The following is a 12974-nucleotide window of genomic DNA, read 5'->3' as shown; positions in this document are numbered from 1 at the left end:
TTATCGCAGCATGTTTTATAATCCTTTGGGTATATACCCAGGAAGAACTGTAATTAAGTATTTGTTCTGACCTGTCTCATGGCTTCCTAGAGGACTGGCTGAAAAGGCTTGTCTTGATTTGTCCTTAACTCAGAATTGGCTTTGTGCTAAAACTACTTCCCAGGGGACATTTGTTGAAAACACTTACAGGCTAATGTGTTAGTTACTTCTGCCAGAGGTGATAGATAAGAGTTGGAGCAAGTAATAAACTAATCAAAAAGCTTGGGAGGAATGGCTGGGGAATGAGAAATCCTTAATGTATTTGAAAATTTCCAATGTATTCCTGGGAATTTAGAAGGCTGTGCACGTGGTAAGGGCTATGCACATGCTAAGGGAATACCTGAGAACGTGCTGAGCTCTCTTCTCTTGCTGATCTTGAGGCTTTGTGGAAGCAGGAAGAAGTAAAGGCTAAGGCAGAGCTATGAACTGCTGGGCTGAGTGTTGAAAGTGTGGCCAGCACAGAGCCCCTGAACAAAGATTGAAAGAATTTTGGTTACAGATGTTTAAATAAATCTCTGTTCAATCATTCAGTGACCACTATACAGTTCTAGTTAGAAGCTCTAGTATAATATATAATGTTGAATACAAATGGCAAGAGTGGACATCGTGGTCGTGTTCCAAGTGTTAGGATGAAAGCTCTCAATATTTCAACATTCAATATAATGTAATATATGGGGATTTTCATAGGTGCCCTTTACCATGTAGAGAAAATTCCCTTCTATAATATTTCTAGACTGTTGACTATTTTTACCATGAAAGGGATTTTGTTCAATGACTTGTGCAGAAATCAGAGCCCTCATACATTGCTGGTGGGAATGCAAAATGGTGCAGCTACTAGTCGTTCCTCAAAAAGTTAAACAGAATTATTATATAACCCTATAATTGTACTCCTAGGTATACACATGAAAGAATTAAAAACATATGGTCACACAAAACTTATACATATTCATCAGTTTTATTCATAATAGCCAAAGACTGGAAACAAATGAAATGACTATTAGCTGATAAATGGACAAAGAAAATTTGGTATAGTCATACAATGAAATTATTCAGCCCTGAAAATGAATTAATTATTATTACATGCTACAATATGAATTAACCTTGAAAATATTATGCTAAATGAAGGAAACTAAACACAAAAGGCCACATATTATATTATTCTCTGTATATGAAATAGCTATATAAACACATATAAATGTGCATATAAATTCATGAGATTGAAAATTAATTAGTAGTTGCCATGGACAGGGGGGAATCTGGATTAATTGCTAATAGTTACGAGGATTCTTTTAGTGTTGACGAAAATGTTCTGGAATTAGCATTGATGGTTGCATAGCATAGTGAATATACTAAAAACCCCTGAAATGTATACTTTAAAATGAGGAATTTTATGCTATGTGAATTATACCTCAATAAAAAACATGGAAAGTCACAAATTATAAAATGTAAACAAATAATTAACTTTGTAATCTTCTATAAATATTGCTAACATTTTGGTGTATTAGTATGTGGTATGTGTGTATATGTTTATATATATAAATACATATATCTTTGGTCTTTGTACATAATAGTAGAAAAGGAAATAGAGGTGTAAATACATTATTTACATGGCTTTTAAATCTTACCTGTTTACTTAATGATGATACATAGTTTTCATGTTATCAAACATGTGCTATAAACATTTTAAATCATCTTATCCAATTGTATTGTTAGTCATTATTAAAAATTGATCTATTCTGAGACTTTTAGGTTATATATGAATTTTCATATTCTACATAATATCATAAGAAACCATTTTTTTAAGATTACATGCCAGAAGTAAATTTGCCCATTATAACTCCTTTAAAGCTTTTGTTTCATACTGGTGAATTATTTCCTCAAATGTTTTGTAAGTTTACACTAATGTCAGAAATGAACCTCCAGTGGCCTAATGGATAAGGCAGTGGCCTCTGAAGCCAGAGATTTAGGGCTACTGTCAGAAAAGTGCCTGTTTAATAGACATTTACCAGCATTTTGTGCTATTAGCATTAGAACTGAAAATCTTTACCAATTTACAAATAAAGCAAAATAAACTTTTATCTCATGCAATTTTTGGTTAAAGAAATTGAACATCTTTTACCTAGTTTATTGTTACATTTTCTATTAGTGGGTCTGTTTTGTATGTTTTGTAAAATATAATAGCATTTCTTAATTTTGGAAATTTCTGTCATAACTCTCTGGTTATTCTTACAACAATTTTATACTATTTTCCATTATACTTTTTGCAAAATATAAAAGAATAGTGTTGAGGCTCAGAAAACAATACTCCCAAATGAAGGCCTCAGCAGCATCCTCAGAAGCAAAAGTTTTTCTCTGAACTTTTCCTGCCTTCCTGTTTTTCAGTCCCTGTCTCTCCCTAAGGCTAGCCATAGAAACTAGAATCCCTTTTCCCCAAGGTGGTCATAGAAACCAAAACCAGTTTTTTCCCAAAGCTAGCCATAAAACCTACAATTACTACTCTAACTTTCTCTCCATTTTATATGTGTAAAAACTGGCCATAAAGAAATTATCTAATGTACCTCATTTCACTAAGACTCCCATTCCTGAAAGATTCCTGTCCCATACCCAGAAGGAAGGAATGCGTGCTCAGGGCAAGTAAAATCTAGACAGGTAGGCCTTGCTAGGTTTCCCCACTCAGCCTATTAGCATTAGATCATACACTTTTTGTCCAATCATATTTCTATGTGGCTGTCCATACTTTCTTGAACCTAAGCATAAAAATGGATAATTCCCCCTGTATCTTTGAGTCTTCATTCTAAAGGCTCCTGTGTATGCACATTATATACATTTGTAAGACTTTTCCCCAGTTAATCTGCCTTTAGTGAGTTGATTTTTTAGTGAACTTTTAGAGGGCCAAGCCCTTGGTCCCTACAATAGTCTAAAGACTAGAAGGTGCCTGCAGATGTTTGTGTTCAGGTTAGAATTTCGAAAGAAGAAGGAAAATCATGTTATTGCCACTAAACATGGAAAGGAACAACTGGTACCAGCCACTGCAAAAACGTGGCAAATTGTAAAGACCATTGATGCTAGGAAGAAATTGCATCAACTAACGAGCAAAATAACCAGCTAACATCATAATGACAGGATCAAATTCACACATAACAATATTAACCTTAAATGTAAATGGGCTAAATGCTCCAATTAAAAGACACAGACTGGCAAATTGGATAAAGAGTCAAGACCCATCAGTGTGCTGTGTTCAGGAGACCCATCTCACGTGCAGAGACACACATAGACTCAAAATAAAGGGATGGAGGAAGATCTACCAAGCAAATTGAAAACAAAAAAAGGCAGGGGTTGCAATCCTAGTCTCTATAAAACAGAATTTAAACCAACAAAGATCAAAAGAGACAAAGGAGGCCATTACATAATGGTAAAGGGATCAATTCAACAAGAAGAGCTAACTATCCTAAACATATATGCACCCAACACAGGAGCACCCAGATTCATAAAGCAAGCCCTTAGAGACCTACAAAGAGACTTAGACTCCCACACAATAATAATGGGAGATTTTAACACCCCACTGTCAACATTAGACAGATCAATGAGACAGAAAGTTAACAAGGATATCCAGGAATTGAACTCAGCTCTGCACCAAGCGGACCTAATAGACATCTACAGAACTCTCCACCCCAAATCAACAGAATATACATTCTTTTCAGCACCACACCACACCTATTCCAAAACTGACCACATAGTTGGAAGTAAAGCACTCCTCAGCAAATGGAAAAGAACAGAAATTATAACAAACTGTCTCTCAGACCACAGTGCAATCAAACTAGAACTCAGGATTAAGAAACTCACTCAAAACCGCTCAACTACATGGAAACTGAACAACCTGCTCCTGAATGACTACTGGGTACATAACAAAATGAAGGCAGAAATAAAGATGTTCTTTGAAACCAACGAGAACAAAGACACAACATACCAGAATCTCTGGGAGACATTCAAAGCAGTGTACAGAGGGAAATTTGTAGCACCAAATGCCCACAAGAGAAAGCAGGAAAGATCTAAAATTGACACCGTAACATCACAATTAAAAGAACTAGAGAAGCAAGAGCAAACACATTCAAAAGCTAGCAGAAGGCAAGGAATAACTAAGAACAGAGCAGAACTGAAGGAAATAGAGACACAAAAAACCCTTCAAAAAATCAATGAATCCAGGAGCTGGTTTTTTGAAAAGATCAACAAAATTGATAGACCACTAAGCAAGACTAATAAAGAAGAAAAGAGAGAAGAATCAAATATACTCAATAAAAAATGATAAAGGGGATATCACCACCAATCCCACAGAAATACAATCTACCATCAGAGAATACTATAAACACCTCTATGCAAATAAACTAGAAAATCTAGAAGAAATGGATACATTCCTCGACAAATACACCCTCCCAAGACTAAACCAGGAAGAAGTTGAATCCCTGAATAGACCAATAACAGGCTCTGAAATTGAGGCAGTAATTAATAGCCTACCAACCAAAAAAAGTCCAGGACCAGATGGATTCACAGGCGAATTCTACCAGAGGTATAAGGAGGAGCTGATACCATTCCTTCTGAAACTATTCCAATCAAAAGAAAAAGAGTGAATCCTCCCTAACTCATTTTATGAGGCCAGCATCATCCTGATACAAAAGCCTGGCAGAGACACACACAAAAAAGGGAATTTTTGACCAATATCCCTGATGAACATCGATGCAAAAATCCTCTATAAAATACTGGCAAACCAAATCCAGCAGCACATGAAAAAGCTTATCCACCATGATCAAGTGGGCTTCATCCCTGGGAAGCAAGGCTGGTTCAACATATGCAAATCAATAAATGTAATCCAGCATATAAACAGAACCAACAACAAAAACCACATGATTATCTCAATAGATGCAGAAAAGGCCTTTGACAAAATTCAATAACCCTTCATGCTAAAAACTCTCAATAAATTAGGTATTGATGGGACATATCTCAAAATAATAAGAGCTATTTATGACAAACCCACAGCCAATATCATACTGAATGGACAAAAACTGGAAGCATTCCCTTTGAAAACTGGCATAAGACAGGGATGCCCTCTCTCACCACTCCTATTCAACATAGTGTTGGAAGTTCTGGCCAGGGCAATCAGGCAGGAGAAATAAATAAAGGGTGTTCAATTAGGAAAAGAGGAAGTCAAATTGTCCCTGTTTGCAGATGACATGATTGTATATTTAGAAAACCCCATCATCTCAGCCCAAAATCTCCTTAAGCTGATAAGCAACTTCAGCAGTCTCAGGATACAAAATCAATGTGCAAAAATCACACGCATTCTTATACACCAATAACAGACAAACAGAGAGCCAAATCATGAGTGAACTCCCTTTCACAATTACTTCAAAGAGAATCAAATACCTAGGAATCCAACTTACAAGGGATGTGAAGGACCTCTTCAAGGAGAACTACAAACCACTGCTCAATGAAATAAAAGAGGATACAAACAAATGGAAGAACATTCCATGCTCATGGGTTGGAAGAATCAATATCGTGAAAATGGCCATACTGCCCAAAGTAATTTATAGATTCAATGCCATCCCCATCAAGCTACCAATGACTTTCTTCACAGAATTGGAAAAAACTACTTTAAAGTTCATATGGAACCAAAAAAGAGCCCACATTGCCAAGTCAATCCTAAGCCAAAAGAACAAAGCTGGAGGCATCACACTACCTGAGTTCAAACTATACTACAAGGCTATAGTAACCAAAACAGCATGGTTCTGGTACCAACACAGAGATATAGACCAATGGAACAGAACAGAACAGAGCCCTCAGAAATAATACCACACATCTACAACCATCTGATGTTTGACAGACCTGACAAAAACAAGCAATAGGGAAAGGATTCCCTATTTAATAAATGGTGCTGGGAAAACTGGCTAGCCATATGTAGAAAGCTGAAACTGGATCCCTTCCTTACACCTTATACAAAAATTAATTCAAGATGGATTAAAGACTTAAATGTTAGACCGAAAACCGTAAAAACCCTAGAAGAAAACCTAGGCAATACCATTCAGGACATAGGCATGGGCAAGGACTTCATGTCTAAAACACCAAAAGCAATGGCAACAAAAGCCAAAATTGACAAATGGGATCTAATTAAACTAAAGAGCTTCTGCACAGCAAAAGAAACTACCATCAGAGTGAACAGGCAGCCTACAGAATGGGAGAAAATTTTTGCAATCTGCTCATCTGACAAAGGGCTAATATGCAGAATCTACAAAGAACTCAAACAAATTTACAAGAAAAAAACAAACAACCCCATCACAAAGTGGGCAAAGGATATGAACAGACACTTTTGAAAAGAAGACATTTATGCAGCCAACAGACACATGAAAAAATGCTCATCATCACTGGCCATCAGAGAAATGCAAATCAAAAACATAATGAGGTACCATCTCAGACAAGTTAGAATGGCGATCATTAAAAAGTCAGGAAACAACAGGTGCTGGAGAGGATGTGGAGAAATAGGAACACTTTTACACTGTTGGTGGGACTGTAAACTAGTTCAACCATTGTGGAAGACAGTGTGGCGATTCCTCAAGGATCTAGAACTAGAGATACCATTTGACCCAGCCATCCCATTACTGGGTGTATACCCAAAGGATTATAAGTCATGCTGCTATAAAGACACATGCACACGTATGTTTATTGCGGCACTATTCACAATAGCAAAGACTTGGAACCAACCCAAATGTCCATCAATGATAGAATGGATTAAGAAAATGTGGCACATATACACCATGGAATACTATGCAGCCATAAAAAACGATGAGTTCATGTCCTTTGCAGGGACATGAATGAAGCTGGAAACCACCATTCTCAGCAAACTATCGCAAGGACAAAAAACCAAACACCGCATGTTCTCGCTTACAGGTGGGAATTGAACAATGAGAACACATGGACATAGGAAGGGGAACATCACACACCGGGGGCCTGTCATGGGGTGGGGGGAGGGGGGAGGGATAGCATTAGGAGTTATACCTAATGTAAATGACAAGTTAATGGGTGCAGCACACCTACATGGCACATGTATACGTATGTAACAAACCTGCACGTTCTGCACATGTACCCTAGAACTTAACGTGTAATAAAAAAAAAAAAGAAAATCATGTTATTGCTAAAAGTAATATATTTTGTGCTTTTTTTAGGTTAACCAATGGCTCAATAATTGCCAATTGAAGAAGAAAATTTATGAATACATAGAAAATTGAATACATATAATTAATAAAATAAATTCAAGGGCAAATAATTAAGGTGGAAGAAGGAAACCTCCCTGGAAAATCTAATTAAGTAAAAAGAGTGAAAACAAAGCCAAAGAAAGAGAAATAAAATATATGAGATTAAGAATGCAAAATCATGTAAAACAAGACAGAACGGCTCTTGAAAATAACAGACTTCTTTAAACAACTATCTGCTTATAGATTTGAAAAACTCAGAGTATTGATTTTCTGGGAAAGCACAAATGGAAAAAATTGTCTCAACATGTAGAAAAACGAAGAATTCAGTGACGATAGAAGAAACCATAAGAACTGTCAAAGATTTCATTGTAAAAAAAGTCACTTTACCTCAATAGTTTTATATTGGAATATCTTCCATATTTCAGGTACAAATCATTTATTTTCTGTAGACACTATTTCAGAGCCTTGAATAAAAGGGAAAGATTCCCTATTCATCTCATTAATATAGTATAATTTGGATAAAACCTGACAAAATATCAGAAAATATTGCACAGATTGGTTATACTTCTGAATGTTGAGGCAAATAATCCTATTTAACAGGCTATTGAAAAAAGTCTAGAAATAGATTGGAACGATGTCATATCACTAATAATTACAATTTATCTTAAGAATGTAAGGATGGTTGAGTATTAATAAAATGATTAGTCATATTAATAGATCAAGAGACAAAATTTTTAATCATTACAAGATAGTTAATGTAATTCAATATTGATTCCTGATAAAATGTCTGAGTAAGAGAGATATAAAGGTTTTTTTTCTTAACACAATGAAGAAAAACTATTAGTTATTTTAAATCCAAAGTCAGCATTATACTCAGTAATAAAATCCTAAAAGCATTTTTGGTAATATCAGAAAAAGTTTTTGGTAGTTCATTAATAACAACCAAACAAAGATTGGCTTAGTCTGTTCAGGTTGCTGTAACAAAATATAGGCTGAGTGATGACGTATAAACAACAGAAATTTATTTCTTACCGTTCTCGAGGCTGGGAAGATCAAGGTATCAGCAGATTCAGTGTCTTGTGAGGCCCCTTTTTCTAGTTCATGGATGATGGTTGCCTTCTTGCTATGTCCTCACATGGTAGAAGGGGCAAATAAAATCTTTTGGGTCTATTTTTATATGGGCACTAATTCCATTCATGAGGACTTTGCCCTGATGATTTAGTCACCTCCTGAAGGCCTCACTTTCTAATGCTATCACACTGTGACTAGCTTTCAACATATGAATTTTGGGAGGGCATAAACATTTAGACCATAGCATCAACCAATCAGTCAACCAAACTAACCCCAAAATAAGAGGAATGCAGTTTGGAAAAGGGGAGATAAAAGTATGTTTATCTGAAGATTGTTGATCTAGATAACAATAATCTCAGAGACTTAACTGAAAAAGTATTGAAACTAATAAGAATTCATTTACATAGATCAGAGGCCAGTAAACTTTTTCTGTAAAGAATCAGATAGTAAATGTTTTAGGCTTTGAGGACCATAGGGTGTCTGTTTCAACTACTTAACTCTGCTACTGTGGACAAAAGCAGACAGACAGTTAAGTAAATGAATAAGTCTGGATGTGTGCCAGTAAAGTTTTATTTACAAGAAGAGACTGTAGGTCAGATTTGGCTTGAGGGATATGTTTGCTGGCCGCTGAAACAGACAATTAAATTCTCCTGGCTGGGTGCGGGGCTCTCACCTGAAATCCCAGCACTTTAGAAGGCTAAGGTGGGAGGATCTCTTGAGCCTAAGAGTTTGAGACCAGCTTGCCAACATAATGAGACCCTGTCTCTACAAAAATAAATAAAAATCAAAATAAAAAACCAAAAAATTATCCTAATTTTAGTAATTATCAATAAGAAATAATATTAGGGAAATAATGCCATTGATCAGTAGCAATGAAACAAAAATATCCAAGAATACTCTTAACAGGAAATGTGCAAGTCCAGTGTGGCAAAAATTATAAAATTCTATTCAGGAGCAGAAAGGGCCATATGAAAATTGAATGAAAAATCGTGGTCTTTGATGGAAAACCTACATGTTGTAATGATGCCAGTTCTCTCCAAGCAGTTTATAAAATTAAAGAAATTCCAGCTGGATTTTTTTTTTTTGACATGACAGTGTAAAGTTTGATGGGAAAAATTAACTATACAGGATAGCAAATAATTTCTGACAAAAAAGAACTCAGCATAGGGACAGAGTATAACTTTTTAAATGCTTTTGTCTGCAAGTAACTAAAAAATTAGTCCAAAAATGGTTTAAACAGTAAGGAAACATATTGGTTCATATAACTGGAAATTTAGGGGTAGGTTGGATTCAGCTTTCACTTAATGTGTTCTTTCCAGCTCCATTTCTCTGAGATTTTTTAAGCCCAGTGTTTTTCAACTAGGAGTGATTTTGCCACCTACATAACATTTGTCAATGTCTGGAGATATTTTAAGTTACCACAACTGGGTAGAGGTGGGGTGGGAAGGGGAAGGCTACTGGTATCTAATGGGTAGAGGCCAGGGATGCTGTTAAACATACTACAATGCACAGGTCAACCCTCAACAACAAAGAGTTACCACCCCACCAAAAGTGTTACTAATCCTGAAGCTGAGAAACCCTACCCTGAGCTACATACATTCTGCTTTGTGAGCAGTCTTTATTCACACATAATAACATACAGAGAAAAAAGACACTGTCTTTTTCTGGAGTTCCTAACTAATAGGAAGGAAATTTGCCAGTTTCATAAAATGAGTTTGGAAGCTTTCTACCTTTTTCATAAACTAAAATTTTATATGAAAAAGCTTACTGTTTCTTGAAGGAACCATAATTTATGACTGTTTTATCTTAGTGAATTAGTCCTTTAACGAATATGCCTCTTAATGTGCTTTGCTTTGAATTCTATTTTGTCTGCTATTATTATTATTACTCTGCCAGCTTTATTTTCATTAATGTTTGCCTGGAATACCTTTTGTCATTCCTTTATTTTCAACATTTCTATATCAACATTTTGTTCTTAGATGTGGGCCTTGTATATCGTATATTGTTTTATATTTTAAAATCCAAGCTCAGAGTCTGTCTTTTAAGGGGTAACTTTGATTATTTAGCATTTACTATGATTAATGAAAAATGTGAATGTATTTTAGCCATCATATCTTTTTTGGTATATGTTCTCTATTTGCAATGATTTTCTTTGTGGATTTTATTTCTTTCTCTTTTTAAAAATTCTTTACAGTCTTTGGGCAAACTAGGTTTACTTTGCTGATTTTTTTCCTACTATTTTGGAAGGTATATATTCTGCTTCTATTCTGTTTTGCTAAACATACATTTAAAAATTATACTTAAATTTAGCCAGGCGCGGTGGCTCATGCCTGTAATCCCAGCACTTCGGGAGGCCAATGTGGGTGGATTACCTGAGGATGGGAGTTTGAGACCAGCCAGACCAACATGGAGAAACCCCGTTTCTACTAAAAATACAAAATTAGCCAGGCGTGATGATGCATGCCTCTAATCCCAGCTACTTGGGAGGCTGAGGCAGGAGAATCACTTGAACCTGGGAGGCGGAGTTTGTGGTGAGCCGAGATTGCACCATTGCACTCCAGCCTGGGCAACAAGAGCAAAACTCCATCTCAAAAAAAAAAATTATACTTAAATTTATATTTCTTTTGTAAAAGTAAAGAAAATCAGCATTTCCAAATATCTCAAAAATATTTCATGAGCTTCAGCATTTTCAATTCTGGTTTTCAGAGAGTTTCCTTATTTGTGAGAACAGTGACATACTTGTTTTTTTTTTATTCTCTCTCTTTTTTTAATTATACTTTAAGTTTTAGGGTACATGTGCACAATGTGCAGGTTAGTTACATATGTATACATGTGCCATGTTGGTGTGCTGCACCCATTAACTCGTCATTTAACATTAGGTATATCTCCTAATGCTATCCCTCCCCTCTCCCCCCACCCCACAACAGGCCCTGGTGTGTGATGTTCCCCTTCCTGTGTCCATGTGTTCTCATTGTTCAATTCCCACCTATGAGTGAGAACATGCAGTGTTTGGTTTTTTGTCCTTGCAATAGTTTGCTGAGAATGATGGTTTCCAGCTTCATCCATGTCCCTGCAAAGGACATGAACTCATCATTTTTTATGACTGCATAGTATTCCATGGTGTATATGTGCCACATTTTCTTAATCCAGTCTATCATTGCTGGACATTTGGGTTGGTTCCAAGTCTTTGCTATTGTGAATAGTGCCGCAATAAACATACGTGTTCATGTGTCTTTATAGCAGTATGATTTATAATCCTTTGGGTATACACTCAGTAATGGGATGGCTGGGTCAAATGATATTTCTAGTTCTAGATCCCTGAGGAATTGCCACACTGACTTCCACAATGGTTGAACTAGTTTCCAGTCCCACCAATTTTTAACAAAATTTGACAAATCAACAAGGAGGAAAAATTGTAGAGAAGAGGTCTTTTTATGTTGCCTAAGATAGTCTTGAACTCCTGGCCTCAAGCAATCCTCCTGTCTCAGCCTCCCAAAGCTCTGAGATTATAGGTGTCAGCCACCATTCCTGGCTAAAATACAGATCTTCTATAAGTTACCAAAAATAAAATTTTGAGTGTTTTTAATATCCCTGACCTGGGTTTGGATATCAGAGACAAAGATACAGTGGGTGTAAGTTCTGAGTTTTTAAACTTTGGTGAGCAGCTAATGTCTCTGAACTGAAATTCTGATCTCTGGTTTCAATAAGCTGGGTTGAAGCTATGTAGAAATAACCTGAACAATTCAAGTTTTCCTCAGTTATCTCAGATTGCCTATCTCTCTCCTTAATTTGTTTTTATTTTATGGGTGATATGTTTCTGTCTTCATCATCTATGTCGATAAGTCTCCACTCCTGTCTAAACCCTGGCCTTGGTCCATCAAGATCCCTGTTGTATCCTGTTCATCCCTGTCACAGACTGATTGGTCAAGTTAGTTCCCTGTTCTTCTTGAGAATATAGATAACATGTACCATTCCCATATTTTACGGATCAATGGGGCACTCTGAGATCTATTTTTCCAGACTCTGAATGCAGCCATCTCTATTTTCTGCTCCTAGTTGCTGCTGGGTTTGGAGGACATGGAAAAACATCCCAGAAAGGGAGACACAGAACATTTCTATCCTCCTGTTCTCTGTATCCTTATGGGATTTAATTACCCCTACAGCATAAAGTCTCCTAGAATGGAAGATATTTCTCAGGGCCATTTTTTTCAGGGACCCATTAATATCTCGCTCTTGCTTCAGTTCTTTCTTCCCCAGCCTGTGGACTCTTTAGTTTAGGATGGGAAAACTGGCTTTGACTCCCGAGTTTGGCATAAACTCGAAGTTCCAAGAGTTTCAGGGTTGAGGCTTTGGAAACTCAACATCCCATATTCTTGCAACTCAAATAAGTTTTTAACAGTCAGATGCCATCTTACCTTTTCCCAAGGCAATGAAAGGCACTGCATGAATTTGGGAGAAGGGAAAATCAAAAGAAACAAGAGAATACAGGAGAATTAGCTTAATATATTGAGATTTATCTAATCACACAGAGATAAAAACCACATTATTATTTTCATCAATTCCTTTCAATGATATCAGAAATCTTTCCCTAAAATATAAATGTATCTATTGCTTTTCTTAAAA

The sequence above is a fragment of the Symphalangus syndactylus genome, chromosome X (genome assembly GCF_028878055.3).
Source record: "Symphalangus syndactylus isolate Jambi chromosome X, NHGRI_mSymSyn1-v2.1_pri, whole genome shotgun sequence".
In the NCBI taxonomy this organism is placed as follows: Eukaryota; Metazoa; Chordata; class Mammalia; order Primates; family Hylobatidae; genus Symphalangus; species Symphalangus syndactylus.
This window is presented reverse-complemented; position numbering follows the sequence as displayed.